General features: G+C 46.0%; 1 protein-coding gene across 3 annotated transcripts in view; it reads left to right on the top strand.

The window, feature by feature from the left end:
• The first annotated feature begins 769 nt into the window (after nt 1-769).
• The window catches only part of ADPRH (ADP-ribosylarginine hydrolase), a 64456-nt gene continuing 56326 nt past the window's right edge, over nt 770-8899 (top strand). The window contains exons 1-5 of one of the 3 annotated variants that reach the window (XM_026841235.1): nt 770-1214; nt 1712-1759; nt 3082-3149; nt 4021-4099; nt 6098-6215. The gene's annotated coding sequence lies outside the window, so the exon portion shown is untranslated. The remainder of the gene's footprint in view (nt 1215-1711; nt 1760-3081; nt 3150-4020; nt 4100-6097; nt 6216-8899) is intronic. The other 2 variants (XM_026841236.1, XM_026841237.1) reach the window with 2 other exon arrangements.

Genomic DNA, 8899 nt, shown 5'->3' with positions numbered 1-8899 from the left:
GACGCCTTGGTACGAGCGCGCCCCGCGCCCCGCGCCGGGAGCCCCGCGGGGAGGGCCGGGTGTCCACGGGGAAAGCGGTCGGGCCTCCCGGGGAAGCGCCCCACGGCCGCCGCAGGCTCAGGCCTCCTGGAGGCTCCGGGCGGGAGCAGTTGCTGTTGGAGCCCGCAGGGTGTGGGGGCACAGGAGGCCTCGGGGCACCCGGCGGCCTCGGTTAGGTCAGCGCCTCTGGGTGGGTGTTATATGGCTCAGTAACCCCTTCGGCTTGGCTTTCGGCTTTTAAATTTAAGTATGTCGGCAAGAGAACTCCCAGTGTCCAACTGGTGTTGCCCTTATGCTCGTGTGAGTTAAGACCACTTAAAATTCCTTTAGCTTATCACTACACTAAACTGGGAGTTTGCTCTTAAATTAAAGTGTTGCTTACCTGGATTATTAGGAAAAAAACCCTTTAAAAATCTGCTTAATTTCACGTGGCTATTTAGATTTGGCCCTTCTCCAAGCAACCTGCAAAGTATCGGTGCCTGGTTTCACTCTGCCCTTCTGCGGACACTCTTGTATACCTGCACCCAGGCCAAGCACTTAACACCACAGGCACTAGAAGAGAGAATTTGTTTTCTTCCGTGGTATTAACTGGAATATTTTTAATTTTTATGAAGCTTATGTTTACATCTTTTAAAAAGCTGTATATTGCCCAATTTTTAAGCAGCAGTGCTAAAATCCAGAGCCTGATGGTCCCTTAACATTTAAACTTCTTATGGTTATTATTTATTAGTACTTACAAAATTGTAATAATTGAGAACTAGTTTCTAGTTCATCCCCCTTTCTTCTCTGCTGCTCTCCCACTTTTCCTCAGAAAGCTCTCCCTGTCCCCCAGGATGTGTTTCAGCACTGGGATTAGAAAGACTGGAATTAATTCTTGGTGTTCCTGTTGGTGGCTGGGGTAAATGTGAGCGGCTTTTCCTCTGAAGATGGCTGACGTGATCCCTGAGGGTCAGGGTATCATTCCCAAGTGACACGAGTCCCACAACCTGTTGCGAATACTCCAGCTTGCCACGGGCTGGTGGTGCTGGCGATGCTGGCGAGGGGGAGCAGGGCTGTGAGCTGTAACCTGTCTTCTCTCCCCCGTAGCAATCTGCACATCGGGCTGGTCTCAGGAGTTTCATCCGCTACGGCTGGCGCTGGAGCTGGAGAGTAGCTGTTTTTGTGACAATATTCAAGTAAGTGTTTCCCAATGGTAGTGGGAGAAGAGCTGGCTTCTGCTTAAGTGCTAGGGGCGAGGAGCCCTTCGTGCCAGCAGTGCTTGCAGCTCCTTGAGAGAGTCCTGGTGATTGATTGAGGCTCAAAGTGATGTGGTAACAGTGAGGCTGATTGAGAAGGTGTGAACATGAAGAGGATTTAACTTTTTATAGTTATCCTAGAATTCAAATCTAATGAATCAACAAAAAACCTAAAGTTGGAGAAGTCCTGTTCCTTACATCTCATCTATGCTGTTGCTGACTTGAATACTGTTCTTCCCTGTACTTGACGGCTTCTTTCTGCCTTTGCTTCATCTCTTTTTTTTTTTTCATTTTCCTCTGGGAGAGTGTTATAATGTGTTGGCTGGTTTTGGAAGAACTTTCTATCCCATTCTAATTTTTTGGTTGTCTCATTACTCCTAGTTTGTATACGCTAGCATTACTCACAATTCTTTGTTCTTGTCCTCAAACGCTTGCAGATGATCATCCTGTTATTAAGCAGTCGCTGGACATCAGACCTACCACTTGTATGTACCTCTTTAGGCCTTCACATTTTTCCTACACATGTGCAGCCAACGCAGAGATAGTGTTCTGCTTCCCTGTTTTTCTCCCTCAGAGGTGTCAGTGCATTTCTGACAATATAGCATCAAACTAAGCACACTCTTCCAAATAAAGCCCTTTTAAACTGGGAATATCTCCTTCCCTGATGTTCAGAATGATGAATATATATGTAGTCCTAAACCTTCATTGACTGTATCTGCAGGGATGTTCTGTTTAAATTCCCCTCTGCTTTTAAGATACCAGCAGTATCAACTGGTATTGTTTTATATTTCCATCTCTCTCAGTTTTTTGTTTGTTTTTGAATTTCTTCATGAGCTTTTTTGGCTTCTTTGGCTCCATTTGGTTTAGTATCTGTTCTTAGGTTTAGCTGGCATACTGCTTGCTTTCTCTCCTGGAGGTTCTGATTTCTTCAGATTTCCCTGGGCTTGGCATGTAACCTCCTCATCTTCCACCAGATGTCTCCCATGCAGTCAGATCATCACCCTTTCTCACCAACCCTTTGTAAAAGGCTTTGAAAGAAGATATTTCCTGCTCAGCTTTAATTGTTTCTGTAAAGTCCAAGTTGAAGATTTTGCCCTGCGGTTGTGCAAATTTTGAGTTTCGCAGTTTAAAACCAAATTGTGTAGTTTTACCTTGTACAAAGGCTAGGGTGATGTTATAGCGTTGGGAAGGAGAGGAAGATTGCTGTTGACTGTAGATGTCATGCAGGAGCCTCACTAAAGTGCTGGGGAGGTTGTGGCTGCTGAACTGAGAACAGAGAGTCTTTTGGGGCTTAACTGACTTTTTTTGAGGAGATGGTGTGCCTACCCTGGTGGGAAGTCTCATGCCGCAAGAAGAGGTGGCCATGCCAACATGAGTGTGACTTAGCTCTGCTAGTGGGCACTGTCTGTCAGGCAGGATCTTGCCGACACATGGATTCAGCTTCTGCGGGTAAAGATCCTGCATCAGGGCTGACTGACAGGACCTTTTCATTGCTCAATTCCTTTTATCCTTGAACAGACAATGGAAAAAAAAATCATTAAAAAAAGAAAAAGAAAGAATATCTCAGATCCAGGCTGGGAATCCTGGTATTCCCTGGCCTCTGGCCGTGCAGCTGCCAGCAGTAAAGTCACAGAAGATCAAGGCACTCGTGGCTGGCACATGTGCGCTCTGGACAGGTGGGCAACAAGGCAGTTGGAGGCAACCATAGGGTTGGCTTAAGGAAATCCAGCTTTGTTTCAGGCTGTGTTTTGCTACCTGTCTTTTTCCGTATGCAACTGCTGACTTCTTCTGTGCCATCTCTTTGCAGCGTGGTGAGCACTGGTCTGTCTGTGTACCGCAATAAAACCACCGTCAGTAATTTTGCTTCAGCAGGAGGTAAGACTGCTATAACCTTGTGTACTTTTTATGAGCAAGGGTCATAAGTGGAAAAGCATAAGCAGAAATCCCCATCTCTTGGATTTGAGCAGGTCTCTAGCTTCTGTGCTCCTGGGATTTGTTCCTGCTCTACCAACTGCCATTGTGACTTTGCTCCGTTGTTTAACTGCTGCATGTTTGTAACAGAGAGATCTCGATGCACTTCTGAAACCATTGGGGAGTTTTGTGGTTATCAGTTCATCTTCAGAATACTTGCTGGAGTTTTTGGGGTGAAGAATGCATGTGTAGGGTAAAGGCAACACTGGGTGCATAAGCTGCTCTCTTAAACCCTGTTTAGCAGGGGAAACATTTCCGCTCTTTATAACAGTTCAGTGCACTGTTTGTAAACTACCCTTTTCATTCTAAGTTCTGCATATCTGCTTTTGGCAACAGGGCTCTGGGTAAGTGATCTGCTTGTTTAGTTTTACAGGCTTTATTGCCCTTACAGTTGGATACATGTTTTTACTGATCTTTTCTGCCTTACATGGCAGCTACTATTATTAGCTGTTGTTGAATAAGAAAAAAGAAAAGGGGGAAGGATATCATGCTCCAGCCTGGAGAGAGCTCGGATTTTACTTTCATAGATACATCTTAGCATTTCTTGGGGAGTTTTTCTGAAGCAGAAGGAGCTTTGTGCAATGTTTTAGTGCAGCGACTGTGGTGACTGTATGGTGAGGGTCCCTCCCGCTGGCCACAGCACTTGGTTTCTGTACTGTTAGAAGCAGATGTCAGCTCACGGAGAGGAGAAGTGCAGCAAAGCATCTCCCTCTGTCTGTATGTGATGGCTGGTGGGGGGCTGTTTGTGGTTTCAGTGGGTTTGTGGTTTTTTTAGCCCTCACAGGAGCCATTTTCAGAATGCACTTGGGCCTGCAGGGACTCGCAGGCGGCTTCGTGTTCGGAACAGCGTTTGGGTGAGTTGTGACTGCTGCCAATGAGTGATCGAGACACAGCTACTCTTCAGGGGTGTTTGTTAGATGGTGGCCCTGCACACCAAGCCTTGAATCATAGATGGGGCTACAGAAGCTTCCCTTCCTCTCTTACCTTGAGGGATTTTCTGTAGCTCTCTTGGGACCTCATGATGATGACTTTTCTTCCAGCTTTTAAACTGTTTTTTTTCCTTCTCTTTTTCTTGATTTGTGTTTTCCTGCTTCCTCAGTGGTAAGAACTCAGTGCTCTTAATAGAACATCTTACTTGCTGCTATTTGCTTATTGGAGGAGACACTAACTACTGTTAAATAGGAAATTGTGAGGATGGGTTATAGACATGTCTCCTGTCCTCCTCCCTTGGCATGGTCACTGATGAGCCCAATCACTGTGTGCAGAACTGTTGGACATCTGTTTTAAGGGAATGTGTTGTCTGTGGGTAAAGGCAGGACTATAAGACACACCTTTTGGGCTCCCTTCTTAGCTTCATCAGCCACTGCTTCTGTAGCAGCTCAGAATCCAGATGGTGCATAAGGGATGTTGACTGTCATGATGACACCTTTTGAAGAAGGGAGCACCCTGGGAACTGCCAAACCCTAGGCTAGGAATGTGTGTAAAAATTATTTTTTTACAAAATAGGCTCCATCAAAGCCAGAATATGGAGCAGCAGCCATTAGGAAATGCTGAGGAAGAAGCTGTGTGGTTGGGCTGCTCAACCCAAGGCTGTAAGGTGGCACAGCTCTTTGTGGATGTCTTGCAGGCAGTATCTCCTAAGGCTCCCTGAGGCAAGGAGGAACCCACGGTTCTCTCTCAGGGGCTCTGTCCATCAGGACAATGACCTCTTAACTCAGGAGAAGTCTTGATTTTTCAAGCAGAACTGGGATTTCTCTTCTAAGTACTGACTTGTGAATATCCTCACAAGTGAATTTGGGGATTGTGCCTGGACAAGAGAATGAACTTTATGTGTGCCACTTAGCACTGTCGGGATGGTGTCAGCTGTGGGCGTGCCTGGAAGCAGCCTAGGGAGCTTTACCAGGGAGAACACAAGTACCTCCAGAGCTGGACAGAAGCTAAGCAGGGGTGTGACTGTCTAAATTATGGGTTAGGTGATCTACAGGAGTTGTTTGGGCACCTTAAATCCTTCCACCCCTTTGTCCTGTGGGTGCCTGTCAATGAGTGAATTCAAATTATGTTATCGAAGGGGCTACAGTGAGTCAGCTGAAGACAGGCTGTGTTTGGTGGCTGGCAGTAGAATAGGAGTACCTTAGTCTGCGGTGTGATGTGAGTATTGGGAAACATTATGCTCCACTGATCTGGTGGCTGGCCCCCGCATGCTCTTTTTGCTGATGCTGGTAAGTTATTACTGTTGCATGTCCCCTGGGTGACTTGTGACTCTTCTGCTTCCTCCTCTAGGATCCCTGCAGGGGGCCTCTTAATCATAATGCAGAAACTTACCGGTGAGACCTTGCAGGAGAAGAGAAGTCGTGAGCGCAGGGAGCTGTATGAACAGAAGTTAATGGAGTGGTAAGGAACAGCTCTGCCTTTCCGAGTCTTTGACGAGATGTGTGTCTAGGTCTGTGGGGTTCAAACACTTAAACCGTGACACACTAGGTTTTCTAAACCTCGGTCCTTCTCTCTTGTTTTTTTTTTAAAATTTGTGCCCTGCCTTGGCCCAGTAATTCTGCATCAGGTTTTCACTTTTGCAGTGGCTGAGAAGACAAGCAGGACAAGCACATTAAAATTGAGAGAGGCCAGAACTCTGGCTTTTCCTTCATTGCTGCCTTCCTTCCATCTCCATTAAAGAGGGGAAAGAAGAAGGACAGCTGGAGGCTTTGGGGAGAAAAGGTTATGACACTGGTTGTGTGACTTACTAAAACTCACAAATATTGCCAGTTCCAGAAGAAACTTTTCAGGAGTTGGGATTCTGCAGTGATGCCTTCGTCAGGAGGCATAAAATTATTTTGCACTCTCCCTTCTCTCATTAGGCAATCCAGGCTGAGTGTAACTGAAGTCTTAGGCCAAATGGAAAGCGACACCCAGGGAGAACCAGAGACAGAGAGCAAGAGAATCTAGGAGCTCCTGAGTCTTCCTTACATCCCTGCTGTAAACAGCTACAAAGTGTTTTGATTCTGCTTGTAAAAAGTCTTCAGTCAAGGGGTCATGGAAGTCTTCTGTGAATGCAGTTACAATCCTGTGCACTTGTGAAAAAGCATTTTGTTGAAAACATTGTTCATGGATGCATATAACTGCACAAGAGCTTGAAAGGGCTAAACTTGTTCCACCTGAGAAGGAAACTCTGCAGACCAGGAAGTGTCATTTAGGTTTGGTGGGGGGTGAGGGCAGCCCCAGAGCCTTGTCTAGAACCCGTTTCACTGCTGAAAATGTCCAAACCACCAGCGATGTAGAAATACTCAAGGTAAAGGAGCCTACAAATAGTTTGGATGCTAAAGGTACTCCAATTCCAAAAGTTAATTATGCTGTGGTGAAAAGCTGCTCTTCAGGCAGCGCCTGGAGCACTTGCTGTTGAAGGGCAGTACAGGCAGCACCAGAGCGAGCGATTCTCCTCTCGCCATCCCCCTCCCACTGCTTGATTTGGCCCGGGTTGGGACTGGGGCTGATTTGCTGATGGTGGTTTCTTCAAGCTTTTTGCAAAAAAAACTCACTTGGTTCCTACAGTACTTGGGGTATTTTGCAGTCAATGTTGAGGAAGGGTGAGCAAGCTGGGAATGATACAGGAATACCCTGAAAAAGATGGTTTTTGAGTTCCTCAATAGAAGTGTGGCTGAGGGGCCCACAGAAAGGTTGACTTGATTCTGGTGGTAATAGTGGAAGAATCAGTGCTGTGGACAGTTTTAACAACAATAAAAAGGCCTCTAATTGTTTTGAAGATTGGAAATTAGGGGATTACCTTTGGGGGAAATGTGGTTCAAGACACTTAATAAAGCCATCTAGCAGTGGTGATTGTGTCCATAAGCTCTTTATGTTAGTGTATGGTATGTACTTTATGTTAGTACAGTATTTGCATTAGAGAAACATACTTGAGTGGTATCTCATGAGAAGAGCACTGTCTAAGATCCCATCAGTGAACAATAACATCTGGTGGTGGTGTCAGACATTCTTCTATCCAGGCAGTAACAAAGACAAGAGCCAGGAGAGTGCCCGCTCAGTTTATTATTTTGTACCAGAGATCAACTGTTAAGTTGTAGCTGATGCTTGTGGATAGGGATGAAGTTAATGTAGCCAGAAGGGCCAGGTGGCCCATCACCTTTTCCCTCAAAGCAGAAGGTCAGAATTCTGGTCCCCTTTCTTTGTTGGAGTTTGTTGTTCTATTTAAGAGAATTACATCCAGGCAGGGGGTTTGAGTCTCCTTCCCACAAGAAAAGAGTATTCAGTCTGTTCTGGTTGAATGTTTTTCTCTGTTACAGCTGATTACTGTTGATTGAAATATGAACAGTTGATTCCACAGAGTGTGTTCTGCCCACCCAAAGCAGATTTTTGGCACAGCTTGCTTCCAAGGTGTTGTGTTTTCTGACTTCTGAAATGAGCATTTTATTTTTTAAACACCGCAATGAAGTTCATTTTTCCATTGAAGAATTACAGTGTCTCAGGGCTGTCATCAACCAGCTTTGATTTTCCTTTTCTGTGTGTGATTCATAGAACCACAGAATGATCTGGGTTTGAAGGGACCTTAAAGACCACCTAGTTCCACCCCCCTGCCATGGGCAGGGACACCTTCCACTAGCCCAGGTTGCTCAAAGCCCCGTCCAGCCTGGCCTGGAACACTGCCAGGGAGGGGGCAGCCACAGCTGCTCTGGGCAACCTCTGCCACTGTCTCACCACTCTCAGAGTGAAGAATTTCTTTCTTGTATCTAATCTAAATCTGCCCTCTTTCAGTTTGAAAGCACTACCCCTCATCCTATCACTATACTCCCTGATCAGGAGTCCCTCCCCACCTTTCCTGTAGCCCCTTTCAGTACTGGAAGGCCGCTATAAGGTCTCCCCGGAGCCTTCTCTTCTCCAGGCTGAACAACCCCAGCGCTCTCAGCCTGTCTTCACTGGGGGAGTGCTCCAGCCCCGTGATCATCTTCGTGGCCTCCTCTGGACCGGCTCAAGCAGGTCTGTGTCCCGATGTTGGGGTCCCCAGAGCTGGACACAGCACTGCGGGGGGGGGGTCTCCAAGAGTAGAGGGGGAGAATCCCCTCCCTTGACCTGCTTGGCTTATCATTTATTGTTACTGTACTGTTTGAGTGATTTGATTAGCATCTTTAAGAAAAAATTTCCTACAAAATGGTAAATTCAGGTGTTACTGTCCAGTCTAATGTGTGAAGTTTACACCCTACTCTTCTCCTCTACTGTTTCCTCTTTTCTGTTTTGTTAGAGCTTCATTGCTGCTTCTCATATGTATCTCTAGCACCGATTGGACTCTGGTTTCTAGATGTAGGATTAAGATATTTTTAATTTGTGACTGCGCTTCGACAAGTTCATTCACTTGCTTCCCAGTTAGTCTTGGTTAAAATTATGGTCTTTAATACTTCGCAAAAGTGTTTTTATTACTAATAGATCAGATTAAGGCTTTCCTACGTATGAAGTGCAAATTACAGACACAGAGCTTTCTCCCTCATCATTCCTTGCACCAATATTTTCCCAGTAGATATGAAAGCTCAGCCAGTCTTTCTGTAAGATGAGATCAGTCATGCACCTTCAGCCAGGATTCTGCTTTAACCTTCCCATGGGAAGAGCTGAACTGAGAACTCCAGCTGTCTTGCTGCTGACTGAGAATGAGGGCT

This window comes from Athene cunicularia (assembly GCF_003259725.1).
Source record: "Athene cunicularia isolate RWA chromosome 1 unlocalized genomic scaffold, athCun1 chr1_part3, whole genome shotgun sequence".
Taxonomy (NCBI): Eukaryota; Metazoa; Chordata; class Aves; order Strigiformes; family Strigidae; genus Athene; species Athene cunicularia.
The sequence above is the reverse complement of the archived record's forward strand: the minus strand, read 5'-3'. Positions and strand labels throughout refer to the sequence as shown.